Here is a 13396-nt window from a genome sequence, read left to right as displayed (position 1 = left end):
CTTCTTCAGGGAAGCCTCAGTTCTGCTCTTAAGGCCTTCCAAATGATTGAATCAGGCCCACCCAGATTATCTAAGATAATCTTCTTTTCCAAAAGTAAATTGATTATAGACTTCAGTCACATTTACAAAATACCTTCACAGCAACACCTAGATTAGAGTTTGATTGAATAACAGGGATTGGGGCCTGACCCACGAAACTGACCATCACAATCTATGTCTCTCTGACAGCAGCACCACACTAGATCAGTGTAGCTTTGTGATACGTTTTAAAATAGGGAGGTGTGAGTCTTCTAACTTCGTTCTTTTCTTTTTTTTTTTTTTCAAGATTACTTTGGCTATCCTGGGTCCTTTGCATTTCCATGTGAACTAAGGTTCGGTTTGTCAATTCCTGCATCCACATTCATTTTTATATATTAAGATAAACTGATAAATCAGCAACTTTGAAATCTACCCCATGCAACCCATGGTGCTCTGCTTTGTCTCTCAGCATCATTTCATGGATTTACTATCCTCTGCCAGCAACAGTACATTCTCCCTGCCGGTGTGAAAGACTGAGATGCAGAGGCATCATGGGAATAGATGAATAAATAGGACACCCAGTGAGCAATTTCAAGTCTCAAATACCATAATGTAAAAAGTACTCTCTCCTGACAGCAAGAGAGAAATAGTAGCATGTTCCACATTTGTTACTTGACGGGGTTATTGGTGACAAAACAAATGTTTTCACCTTCTTCTGGAGGGGCACACTCAATGCACTTTTAAAATCAATTTATTCAGTTACCCATAAGCCTCTCTTGAGACTTTACAAAGCCCACAGCCCAGTGAAGTGACTTGTGGCTGAAGGGATAAAAAGCACAGTTTCTGCCCTTGTTAGTTTGGGTGACTATCAGAACAAACATAACCAGCCAAAATGAAGAAACCAGGAGCCAATCTGTCTTGTCCTTTTGCCAACGGCACATTTTTTACCCAAGTATCAAATGTGCATTCCCCGTCCCCGCTGACTGGGGGCCATTTTCTGGTTAACCTACATGGTTGGCTTTTTCCAAGGCACACCAGGCTGGGGAGCAGTGATTGTGAGTCTCCTGATCCTTCAAGACACTAGCGTAAGTGAAAGTTCAGTGGTCTTTGCCACCTGCCCCCTCTCCCCTCCTCTGAGCCAAGCTGTTTGATTTTCTGGGAAGGTTCCTCTGCATCAGGCAACCTGAAGTGATTTGAGAAACAATGTGTTTTGTTCAGAACCAGTTAATAGCCACTTGCCTAGAAAAATACCTAATTTAGCAATTGGCCTTTGTGAGGCTTACTCTGAGGGTTCCTCACCTTTGCTCATCACTGGCTTTGAGAATTCTTAAGGGATGGAGCTAAAAGCTCTTTGGAGATTGAAGAAATAGGGCTGCATTTTATAAAGAGGCTTTCTCTCTTCTTTTCTTTTTCTTTTTCAATAATCAGATCCCTGAGAAAGAGGACACCAAGGCGAGGATTGAGAAGCAGTGTCCCCTACTGCTCAAATCTGCACCCACAGTTGATGTGGGGCCTGGGAAAGAAGGCGGTCCTTGAATTTTCATTGAAGGCATTATGTACTATGTGGTGAACATCACAGTCCTTTATGCCACGCTGAATAGGTGAGTAGAATCAGCTTTTTAAAGGCCCCTTGAAGATATATCATTTGTAGAACACACCAAAATCTGTTTAACAATATTCATCAAGATTATGCATTTAAGTGGAAAAGGACAGTTTGTTTTTCAAAATAAAGGTGGTCTGGGTGTTCATGTTGATTATTCTTGAGATTCCCACACCAATGAGGCAGAACCTGGTGCCCCCGACCACCCCACCCCAGGCCAGTTTAAAATCAGCATGAATGCTGTGTAATCTAACCAACAGGATTGATCCAGGTCAGGTATTAAGGGCTAAAATGGATTAAACAAAAGACATTCCGAATCCTTGTAACAAGAAGGAAAAACTTCAAAGGTGGGATTTGTTCCTGTTATGACAAAGAAAGTGGATTTACAAACTGCCTTGAGGCACACCCCTCTGTGACTTTCAATTTGCTCTCCACAGTGGGGGGAGGCTTTCCCCCTTCTCTTTTTTTCCCCCCAGCTCCTGGAGTCCTCCCCAGGGTAAGAACTTCTGGTTAAGAGGATCAGATTGAGGCTTTTTCCTGTTTGTTTTTAAAGACCAGGCACCCAGCATCTCCCCAATCAAATGACACTCCTGTCCAGGCACCTCCCAGGTCCCCATCACTCAAACATGTAACAGTAACAATAAGCAGGTAAATTAGGGAGTGCCATTTAGATCTCTTCAATAGCGCAGACTGTACTCTCCGGTGTGGTGCTTGCATTTGGTGTGACAATCCCGAAGAGAGAAATGCAAACAAGAAACAGGGTATCCTAAAGGGTTAAAGATAACTCTACTCTGTGAGAGGAATTAACCTACCTCACCACATAGACTTACAGTCCTGGATCAGGATTAGCCACGTTAGGTTTTATTTTCAGTACCCTGATGCAATATTATAATAAGTTTTACTGTAATAGTACATATGTAAACATAAATTATTTATCTTCTAGGAGTTCAAAGCATTGTGCAGTTTTGGGTAAGATATGTACATATATACGTTCACTTACATATGTATCTATGTTCTATGCATTGATCAATTACTGTACTTAAATCACCTTAAAATACATAAGTTCTCTGGGATAAAAATGGAAAATGGAAATAGTATGTAAATGTTGCATCAAAGTTTCTCAACTTAAGTGCTGCACAAATCCCTTTAAAAGGAAATAAGAAACTCCCACCTAGCAGTGCGCCCAGCGGTCCTGCAGATCTGTCTCTCGCTTCAACAGTGTTTGGACGGCACGGACCCAGGGACGCCCCTCCAACCAGCCAACGACCACCCTCCAACCTCTTTTCTAGTCGCAACCTTGGGAGCCATTTTCTTGGCCACCCGCGGCCTCTGGGACCAGCCAATAGCCAATTTCGAGCTTAGCTCCTTATCGCTAATCAACGGTGAGCTCCCAGATTCGTCAGAAAGATTCCACCCGGCGGGGTGGGGGGGGGAGGCCGCCGTCAACCGCCTGGGCAACATGCATCTGCGGGCCTCCTACACCTACCTCTCTCTAGGCTTCTATTTCCACCGTGACGATGCTGCTCTGGAAGGTGTGGGCCATTTCTTCCTCGAGCCGGCTGAGGAGAAGCGGGAGGGCGTGGAGCGTCTCTTGAAGATGCAAAACCAGCGCGGCTGCCGCGCCCTCTTCCAGGATGGGCAGAAGCCGTCCTAAGATGAGGGGGCTAAAGCCCTGGATGCCATGGAAGCTGCCCTGGTTCTGGAGAAGCGCCTGAACCAGGCCCTTCTGGAGCTGCATACCCCGGCTTCTACCCCCGCGGACCCCCATCTCTGTGACTTCCTGGAAACCCACTTCCTGGGTGAGAAGGTGAAACTCATCAAGAAGATGGGGACCACCTGAATCACCTCCGCAGGCTGGCCGGCCCCCAGGCTGGGCTGGGCGAGGATCTCTTCGAGACCCTCACTCTCAAGCACAACTAGGAGCCTCTGGAGACCAGCAGGCTTTGAGGGGGCCTCTCTGACATCCCCCTGGTGCCAGAACTTGTGCCTCAGCCCCTCTCTGCAGCCACGAGGCAGCTTTGTAACCACTCTGGAGCCCTCTCCCAAGCCGTGGGCCAAATGGAAATAATAAAGCTTTTTGCAGCAAAAAAAAAAAAAAAAAAGAGGAAGGAAGGGAGGAAGGGAGGGAGGAAGGAAGGAAAAGAAAGAAAAGAAAGAAAGAAACTCCTCCCGATGCCCAGATGTTGATTTCAATTATGTTTATACTAATGTTACTTAAACATACATGAACATAAAACTAGTTACGAACTCCTTGTGTTGCAGTTCTTATTCAATTATAAAACTAAAGTATGTGCACTGATTACAAATGGCAAAAACAGTAAAATTCTAATTAACAACATTAAATTAATGTAACATACAATGTTTTCTTGAAATTGAATTACCATTTACAGCGTAATTTTGGTGCTGCTGGCCCCTCCCGTGTTCTGTTGAGTTTGGCATACCAGTACAGCTCTTGGAACTCCTGGAAAGCGTTTTTCAAACCAAATACAATGACATCATTTGATCCTTATTTTTGCATTACTTCTTTGAATAATTGTTATCATCATGATCTTTTCAACTGTAATATATATTCTGTTATATTTTTCTGATGCAACTATAAAAACCTAATATGTGATTTATGTATTGAATTTGCCTGTATTCTTTACTCATTAGCCTGAAACAGCAAATGTACTTCTGGGTTCCAGTGATGCACAGACTTTGGTGCTGAAATTCCATGACAGGATTCTATTATATGTCATCCGGATGATCCGGAATATGATTATATGACATTTTTCAAAGATAGTTTTCTGTATAAAGTCAACAACTTTCGATAGAGAATGCAATGTCCTCTGAGAATATGTCCTTGGCCCTCAATTTAAGGATTCTAAATAAATCTCACAGGCTAAACAGTGTCTTTGTCCCCAGAACTCATTCTCTTGCTACAGGATTGGGCATCTAAATTAAAGAACAAAAATATTCTTCTTTTATTATGAAGCCAGAGTACAGGTCCCAATTAAATAACTTGTCTTCATTACCTAGTGAATAAGTATTTCCCCACAATATAAATATAAAACCAGGTGCTTCTCCTTAAGGACCTTACAACCTACTTGAGACAAGACACAAACGTAAGAAAATTTTTAATATTTGAATATATTCAAATTTGCTTATGAGTGACATTTCTTGGTCAACACACAATGTTTAAATTAGGCTTTGGAAACATTTGTCATTTACATTTGAATACTTAATAAAACTTCAAATCATGTTGTGATACTATGTGCAGTGAAAAATGCAACATCTGGAAGATGCCATCAGTGGTTTGAAATGAGAAACCTGATAGCATTTGGACTTCAACTTTCTGAAAAACACCTGTGTCATTAGAATGAACTTGAAAGTTGTGACCAAAATATTCAAACAAAGCCATGAGAAATCTCCACAATTGAACTGGGTATTATTTTATATCTGAAAAAGTTGTGTGGTCATAAGAGATAAAATGTATATGGAAAGAATGGACACCTCTGGTAAGTTTAAAGATCTTTAGAATTAGGGAGAAAAGGGGCACCTGGGTGGCTCAGTCAGTTAAGCGTTCAACTCTTGATTACAGCTCAGGTCATGATCACAGGGTCTGCTTAAGATTCTCTCTCCCTCTCCCTTTCCCCTCACCCCTCCTCTCTCTCTCTCCCTCTTAAAAAAAAAAAATGAATTAGGGAGAAAAGAAATTTACATACAGTTAAGAGCCCCAAATATATCAAATATAATCTAGTGATTTCCCCAGCAGGGGGTATGTTCAGACCCTGCAATTACAGAAGAATTAGGAAATACATAACTGGAACCCAGAGCAATGGCCTATCTGGGACCACCCATTTGGAGGAGTTTAAATGTAGTGACTATAAAGCAGAAGTGGCACATTCCATCAGGATTGCTGATGAGACTCCATGCTTGGTCCAACGTGGAACCTCTGGTTGTTATGCAATCTTAATCCTTAACATGGCTTGAGCTAACTCAAGTCTTTCAACTTTGGGAAGACAGCATCAAATGCGGAAGTTTAAGAGGCTCAAACTTGTAGTTTCAATATATTTGAGTGGAAAGGTATCTGCATATTTGGTATGTATTACTACTTGTAATACTTTAGAGAATCTGTACTACTCGAGTAACTGATGAGCCTTGTAATTCCAGTACTAAAATGTGTGAGTCTGTAACTGATTTAGACTTGTGATTTTAAGTTGAAATCTAAGTTTTTCAATATCATTGCACTAAGAGAGCTTAACAATCATCATATATGAATTTCACTTATTGTATTTATAAAAGTAATTTGAGTACGTGGGAAGTTTGCTTAATCAAACCATTAAAGGACCTTAAAAGGAAATCAAGGGGGCAACTGGGTGGCTCAGTCGGTTGAGCGTTTGCCTTTGGCTCAGGTCATGATCTCAGGGTCCTGGGGTTGAGCCCCATGTCAGGCTCCCTGCTTAACGGGAAATCTGCTTCTCCCTCTGGCCCTCCCCTTCTCGTGCTCTCTGTCTCTCTCATTCTCAAATAAATAAATAAAATCTTAAAAAATAAATAAAAGGAAATCAAGTACATAAATTAATAAATATAATTGAAAGTATTCTAAGATATTTAATTTATTAAACAAATTTATTCAAAGGCCAAGTTAAAAAGCAGTTATTTAAATCTGCTAGGCTAATAAATAGAATAAAAATTGTAAGCCAAACCTAAAAGCTTATGGCAGAGCTGGGTTTTTGAATTGGTAATTTTAGCACATCAAATATTATTGTTTTATTTTTTATTATTTTTTTTAAAGATTTTATTTATTTTTTGAGAGAGAGAGAGACCATGAGAGAGGGAACACAACAAGCAGGGGGAGTGGGAGCCAGAGAAGCAGGCCTCCTGCAGAGCAGGGAGCCCAATGCGGGGTGAATCCCAGGACGCTCGGATTATGACCTGAGCCAAAGGCAGACGCTTAACAACTGAGCCCCCCAGGCGCCCCAAATATTGTTTTAAAACCAAAGTTATCTTCTGAATAGTATCTTCTGCACTTAAAAAAAGAAATCCACACTTAATTTATTAAGTAAAAATACTTATTTTATGGTATCATTCAAATGAAAATATATGGACAGTTGTTATCTTAATCATCTTTTTAATTACAGTATTAACTATGTTATGTTTCATTTTTCTGATGCAATTGTAAACTAACGATGTTCGGGGTATTTTTGGAAATGTGAAGACCCTGCCTGTTACCTCCCCTACCATCACCACTACCACCCCTACTGTGATCTCACTGGGATCATGGGGAAAGGCAGTGTTTGTCTTGCCAAACCTTAGATGATGTAACTCACCTCAGGATGAGTGCTATATCATGGAGTGGGCAATGTGAAGTCTGCTCCTTCCTAAGTTGTTCACTACTCCCTCCCAATTCACCCCTCCTTCCATTTCCATTACAATCCATGTCTCACTTTAAGCAATAGAGACAGTGCTCTCGTGGAGTTCCCTCACATGCTGAAGAATCTATTTGGGTGATAGCTATTGCTGTGGACTGAACTATACCCCCCCACACTTCGAAATTTTTATTTTGAAACCCTAACCCTTAATGTGAGGGTGTTGGGAGATGGAGCCTCAGGGAGGTGATAAGGGTTAGATGAGGTCATGAGGGTGGGGCTCTCATGATGAGATTTGCGTCCTTATGAGGCACTGCAAAGAAGCTTTCTCTTTCTCCTCTCTCTGTCTCTCTTCCATGTGAGGCATGGGAGTAGGCAGCTGTCTGTGAGCTAGGAAGAGAGCCCTCAGTGGGGGGACTCCATCATCTGGGACCGTGACCTTGGACTTCTCAGCCTCCGGAACTGTGAGAGGTAAATTCCTGTTGTTTAAGCTACTCAATCCATGGCATTTTGTTATAGCAGCCTGAGAAGACTAAGACAGTTATACCCAAGCAATAATGCTTCTGATTAATCAAGATAGAGAAGTAAGATATCAATTGCATCCAAGATTAGTCTTTCTAATTAGCGATTTCAATAACAATTAAAGGACTCAGAGATAAGGAAGACACTACATACTTTTTTCTACAATGTCCCATTTAATGGTTCATTTCTAAGCCTATTCCAGGATTGAAGGTCATCTAAACAGACAGTTTAATAACAAAGAGGGGATCTTTTGCAGATTAAGCCAAAGAGAAATCTCATAGTTGCTGAGGGAACTGTGTGGTAAATAGTAATGATGGCCCCAACTTTTTTATTCCTCTCTGTATGCATGCCCTTTGTCATGTGTCTTTGCCCTCCATCATGAGCAGGATAGACTTACATTAATGCAGCACTGGGCTTAGCCATTTGGCTTGCTTTGGTTAATGCCATTTTAGAAGATAGAATGCAAGCAGAGACTTGACATGGGCTTGTGTATTGGGTTGGCTTTCCTTTGCACTTCTGCCAACACCATAGGAAAGTGCCGAAGCTGTGACAAGGGCTGAGTCACCCCAGTCACAGCAGCCCAAGTCAGTCTACAGCCAGCATAACCGCACATATGGGAGCAAGCCCAACCAAGTTCAGCAGAGCTACCTGGCTGACTTCCAGATGGCCATAGATCCATGACCTAGAAATGCAAAGTGACCCATACTGCAAACAAGGAAAACATGCTCTACCCCACCATTCCTACTAATAAAGGCAATGGATGATTCTTCTTTGCACACCCTGACTGAACAACTTTCAGAAAGTTGAAGCTGGTAGAAGTTTAAACAATTATGAAGATATTTGGGCTCTGACTTGCAGAAGTGGCTTTAAGATGTGTTTATCAAATCAAATAATGATGGCCTTCCAATTTTCCAGGTTATCGAAGGTACCCCTCCCATGAGGATATTCCTGTGTTCATTCTGCCTAAAATCATTTTCTACATGAAGTAATTACCAGTCTATCAGAAACACAGCCATATGATCACCCTGTACCTTGGCAAACAAGTGTGTCCTCAGATCATCATTATAGGATCTGTGAGATGTCAGTAATGATGTGTCTTTCAGGGGCCGGAGGAGGGATGTATCCCAACAATGTTGTTACATCCAGAGGTAGTTCTTTCTTATCTAAATTGGACCTAACCAAACCCAGAAGCACAATGCCTGATGAACATTCTCCCGCTCCCTGTTTGAGAGAAGAAAGTCTTATAGATCTCTCACATATCTAATTCCTGTGACTTGGATCCCAGTAATGAAATGAGAAAGAAGTTCCCTGAATCATTTTTAATCTGTGCCTTTTCTCCAAGGAAAGGTCCCCAAGGAGTTAATGTCATGTCACTAACTAATTAGATCTCCACTGCTTAGCAAGAATTCTACACCAAAGACAGGGTAATTCTATTAGAAAATGAAACCATAATATCGTACAGTTCTAAGGCTACTAACTTTGTATTTAATTATCCAGGTAATGTAATTATGCAATCAGTTCTAATCTGAGATCAAGAGGAAAAGTCCTTGGTTTTTTTTTTTTTGTGAGGTTTTGTGAAAGGGCCATGTAATTAATACGACACACTTAATTACTGAAATGTAAAGATATCTTTGCAAGAATATATCCCCATCCAAGCATGTACGCTATATTAGCGGCTTAGATCTTTGCCATTACTAATGTATTTGTGGCTTCTTATCTTATAATGACCTATGGTAATAATTAGCCCCATGACATAACAAAGACCTTAGTTAGCACTGTATTGCAAAGCTCAGTTCTTCATATTATTCCCTAGAACAACAGAGAAACAATAAGGATTCAGAAAAGAATTTAGATTTCCTTAAGTGTTCGAACAAAATGTTTCAAATATCTATCCAAATGATGAAAATTTACCTGAGGCACACATTTTCAAATATGTGCCTTACTATAAGAAGAAAAGAAAAAAAAACCCATACATAATGGATAAATTAAATGGGTTTATATGTGCCACCAAAATAAGATTCTTCCCTTATAGTTTATAATCTCTTATAAGTACAGACTTCAAAAAGTTCCTTAAACAGTAGATTTGATTCTTAGGGCTAATGTCCGCTCTGCTTTACCATGATAGTTATTTAAATTTCAGTTGTTTTCAGGCATGCCTGTATTACCTAAACAAGGTTATCTATGTGCTTTATTTCACTTGATTGTTTTCTTTAAGATTGTTGGTGTTTGCTCTCTGGCCCTCTGAGAAAGAGAGAGCATAGTAGCTTAAACGGGTGGCACAGACAAGAACGTATGTGCCAGTATGTTCACCTTTTGCTAAGTCTTCCTTTTCCTGTCTTGAACGGTGAAACTTCCCCAAATCCTCCATCATCAGTTTGAAAATCAAGTGAGCCTACTCAAAATTTCCCTTGAAGTCAGAAACTCCTCTTCTGTGTTGTTTCTCCTTACTTGTTTATCCCTTTGGCCAATAGCTGTGCAGATGATTTTGTTTCCCAGCATGGGTAAAAGCTTGATGTGTGGTTGTTATTATTTAACGTTGTTTGAAATCTTGCTCCTGGAGGGTGAACATTCAAGATAAGTGAGCTGGAAATGTAGAGGGAATGTGTGTCATTTGCTGATGGGAGAGCACACGGATTCAGTGACTGAGATGGGACCAGAATGCATTTTCTTTAGAGTCAGGAGAGGAATTTGCTGGCAGAGTGGTTGAGAATGAATTCGTTTTCTATTGCTGTGAAATAATTTACCCCACACTAAGTGGTTTAAAACAACACAAATTCATTAGCTCCTAATTTCTGTAGGTCAGGATCTACTGGGCTAAAATCAGTGTCAGCTGAGGCTATCTTTCTCACCTGACCCAAGGTCCTCTTATTCACAGAATCCATTTCCTTGTGGTTGTAGGACTGAGGTCCCCATTTTCCTGCTAGCTGATGGCTGGGGACCACTCTCAGCTCCTACTGGCTGCCTGCAGTTCTGTGCCTGGGACTCCCACTGACAGTTCCCAACTGAGATGGTTTTCTTTCCTCTGGGGCCAGCAAGAGCCCATCTCTCTGCTTTCCCCTTCTGGGACTAGCCAGAGAAAACTCTCTAACTCATATGATTAGATAAGACCCATTTGGATAATCTCCTTATCTTAGGGTCAATTGATGTGGAACCTTATTTACATCTGCAAAATCCCTTCAGAGTAATACCTATATTAGTGTTAGATTGAATACCTGGGAGAAAGAGTGTACACACCAGTGGCTGAAAGCTGGGGATCATCTTAGAATTCTGCCCACTGAAGGGGACCTGTCAGAACCTCAATCTATTCTTTGAAATTTGCTGTGGCACCTAAAACTTTCTCATGACAGAATCATTCCTTTGTATCTCTAAGAGTATCTTGTACAGTAAAACCAATGACTACATCTATTATATTCTGTAATACCACTGTTGAGCACCTGCCATTTGCCAGACACTATATATTATCTTGCTTAATTTCAGCAACTCTATGAGACAAGTGTCATTATCCCCACTTTATAAATGGGGAAGCTGAGTGGGTGGGGAAGTGGGGTCACAGGTATTAAGGAAGGCACGTGATACAATGAGCATTGGATGTTATATGCAACTGATGAATTACTGAACTCTACATCTGAAACTAATGATGTACTATATGTTGGCTAATTGAATTTAAATTAAAAAAATGAAGATATATTTTCACATAAAAAGCAAACAAAAAGAAATGGGGAAGCTGAGGGTCAGCGAGATAAAGAAACTCGCACAGAGTCATGCAACTATTTATGGTTGGGACTGGGGTACAAATTCAAGGCTGCCTGATACAAAGTGATGGTTTTTCTCATCATACTACTCTACCTCTCTGTATCACTCAGAGTTCTGACAGAAAACAAATATCACACTCAAACAGGTATCATGGAAAGGGCCTTAAAGGATTCTTTATGGAGGTGTGGGCAAGATTAAGGGAAGTGACAAGAGGAGGAAGCACCTGGGGACTAGAAGAAGCAGGAAGCCATGATCATGTGTGGGCCTGAAGGGACAAGGAGAGAGAACAGAGATAACAGAACCTAGAGGAAGCTCTAGCCAGGGACGAACCCAGGCGTTGGCAAAACCTAGCCCTCGATAAAGAACTTCCCTTTCTCTTCTACCTCCAAACTCCTGCTATTAGTTTCCATTGGCCAAACCCACCTGGAAGATAGAGGGCAAGAGAGCCCAGGTGATGTAATCCACTGGATCAGCATCCCAGAGCAGTGAGCAGGGCTTTGTGGGATGAATCTAGAGAGGGAAATGGAGAATAACCAGAATAATCCCCAAAATGCAAGTACCCCTACATGGGCAACACATAGCAAGATTCTTGAAGCCAAATTTTCTGTCTTATATATTTTTTTTAAGATTTTTATTTATTTATTGAGAGAGAGAGAGAGAGAATGGTAGAGAGCATGAGAGAGAGGAAGGTCAGAGGGAGAAGCAGACTCCCTGCTGAGCAGGGAGCCCGATGCGGGACTCGATCCCGGGACTCCAGGATCATGACCTGAGCCAAAGGCAGTCGCTTAACCAACTGAGCCACCCAGGCGCCCTGTCTTATATTTTTCATCTTAATATAATTTATAGAGGTAAATACTTGATTAATACTTAATTTATCGGCAGTTAGCGTCTTGACAAGCGTATCAGTTTGCTGGGGCTGCCATAAGAAGATATAACAGACTGGATGATCTACACAGCAGAAATTAATTTCTTACAGTTCTGGAGGCCAGAAGTCCAAGACCAAGGTTTTGGCAGGTATGGTTTCCTTTGAGGCCTCTCTCCTAGGCTTGCAGATAGCCACTGTCTCGATGCGGCCTCACAAGTCTCTTTTGGTGTGTGCACCCTGCCCCCCCCCCCCCCCCCCCCGCCGTGTCTCTTTGTGTGTCCAAATCTCTTCTCGGAAGGACACCAGTCAGATTGGAATAGGGCCCACCATAAGGACTTCAATTTAACTTAATCACCTCTTCAAAGGCTCTATCTCCGAATCTAACTGCATTCTGAAGTGCCAGGGAATAGGGCTTCAACATATGAATTTTTGAGGGACACAATTCAGCCCATAACAGCAATGTTGGTTTACGAGAATAATTTCTAACTAGCTAAAAGAAAATGTTAAAGGCAAGTAGGAATTGGAGGGGAGAGAGAGGAAGGAAATGTTCAGTTTTTTGCCCAACAGGATCCTTCTGGAATATGCATTGTTCTAGTAGACTCTCCCTGCCTATGGGCAATCTTCAGGTACCAGGGGGATAGGGATAAGGGAGACCCCCTGCAGAAGGACCCTAACAGGGAAAGGATGCGCATTTTATAATTTTCCCAGAATGCCTTCAGACATAGGTAAATTCAGAAATCATTAAATTTAAATGGTTTCAAGCCCACTTGTGATAATGCAAAATAGAATGAAGTATCCTAGCAGTGGCTCTCAACCCTAGCTGTGCATCAGGCTCTACTAGAGAACTTCAAAAATAAACATAAATACTTGGGCTCTATCCCTGGAGATTCTGATAGAGTAAGTCTGGAGTGGGGTCTTGAATGTTTTTAAAGTTCCAGAGATGATTCTAGTGTCTAGCCAGAGTTGAGAAACCCTGGCAAGTCTTTACATAGTGGAGTTGTCTGTATGTGCAACTAAACACAGGTGAATTAAACTCTAAGAACTCAGCAAGAAATAACAATTTTTTAAGTCTTGGTAGTTTGGAGGCACTTGGGTGGCTCAGTTGGTTAAGCATCTGACTTTTGGTCTCACTCAGATCTCGATCTCAGGGTCGTTAGTTCAGGCCCCACACTGGCCTCCATGTTGGGTGTGGAGCCTACTTAAAAAAAAAAAAAGAAATTAGTAAAGAGTATGGGTAGTTTCTTTTATTCTGCCACACAATGTGCATAAGCCCTGGAGCATGTGTGA

The 13396-nt window shown here is 41.4% G+C and overlaps 1 pseudogene; it reads left to right on the top strand.

Annotated features, from left to right (window-relative positions):
• The first annotated feature begins 1028 nt into the window (after window positions 1-1028).
• LOC113909321 lies at window positions 1029-3538 on the top strand (annotated as a pseudogene).
• The last annotated feature ends 9858 nt before the right edge of the window (window positions 3539-13396 follow it).

Source organism: Zalophus californianus, chromosome 6 (genome assembly GCF_009762305.2).
Source record: "Zalophus californianus isolate mZalCal1 chromosome 6, mZalCal1.pri.v2, whole genome shotgun sequence".
Classification (NCBI taxonomy): Eukaryota; Metazoa; Chordata; class Mammalia; order Carnivora; family Otariidae; genus Zalophus; species Zalophus californianus.
The sequence above is the reverse complement of the archived record's forward strand: the minus strand, read 5'-3'. Positions and strand labels throughout refer to the sequence as shown.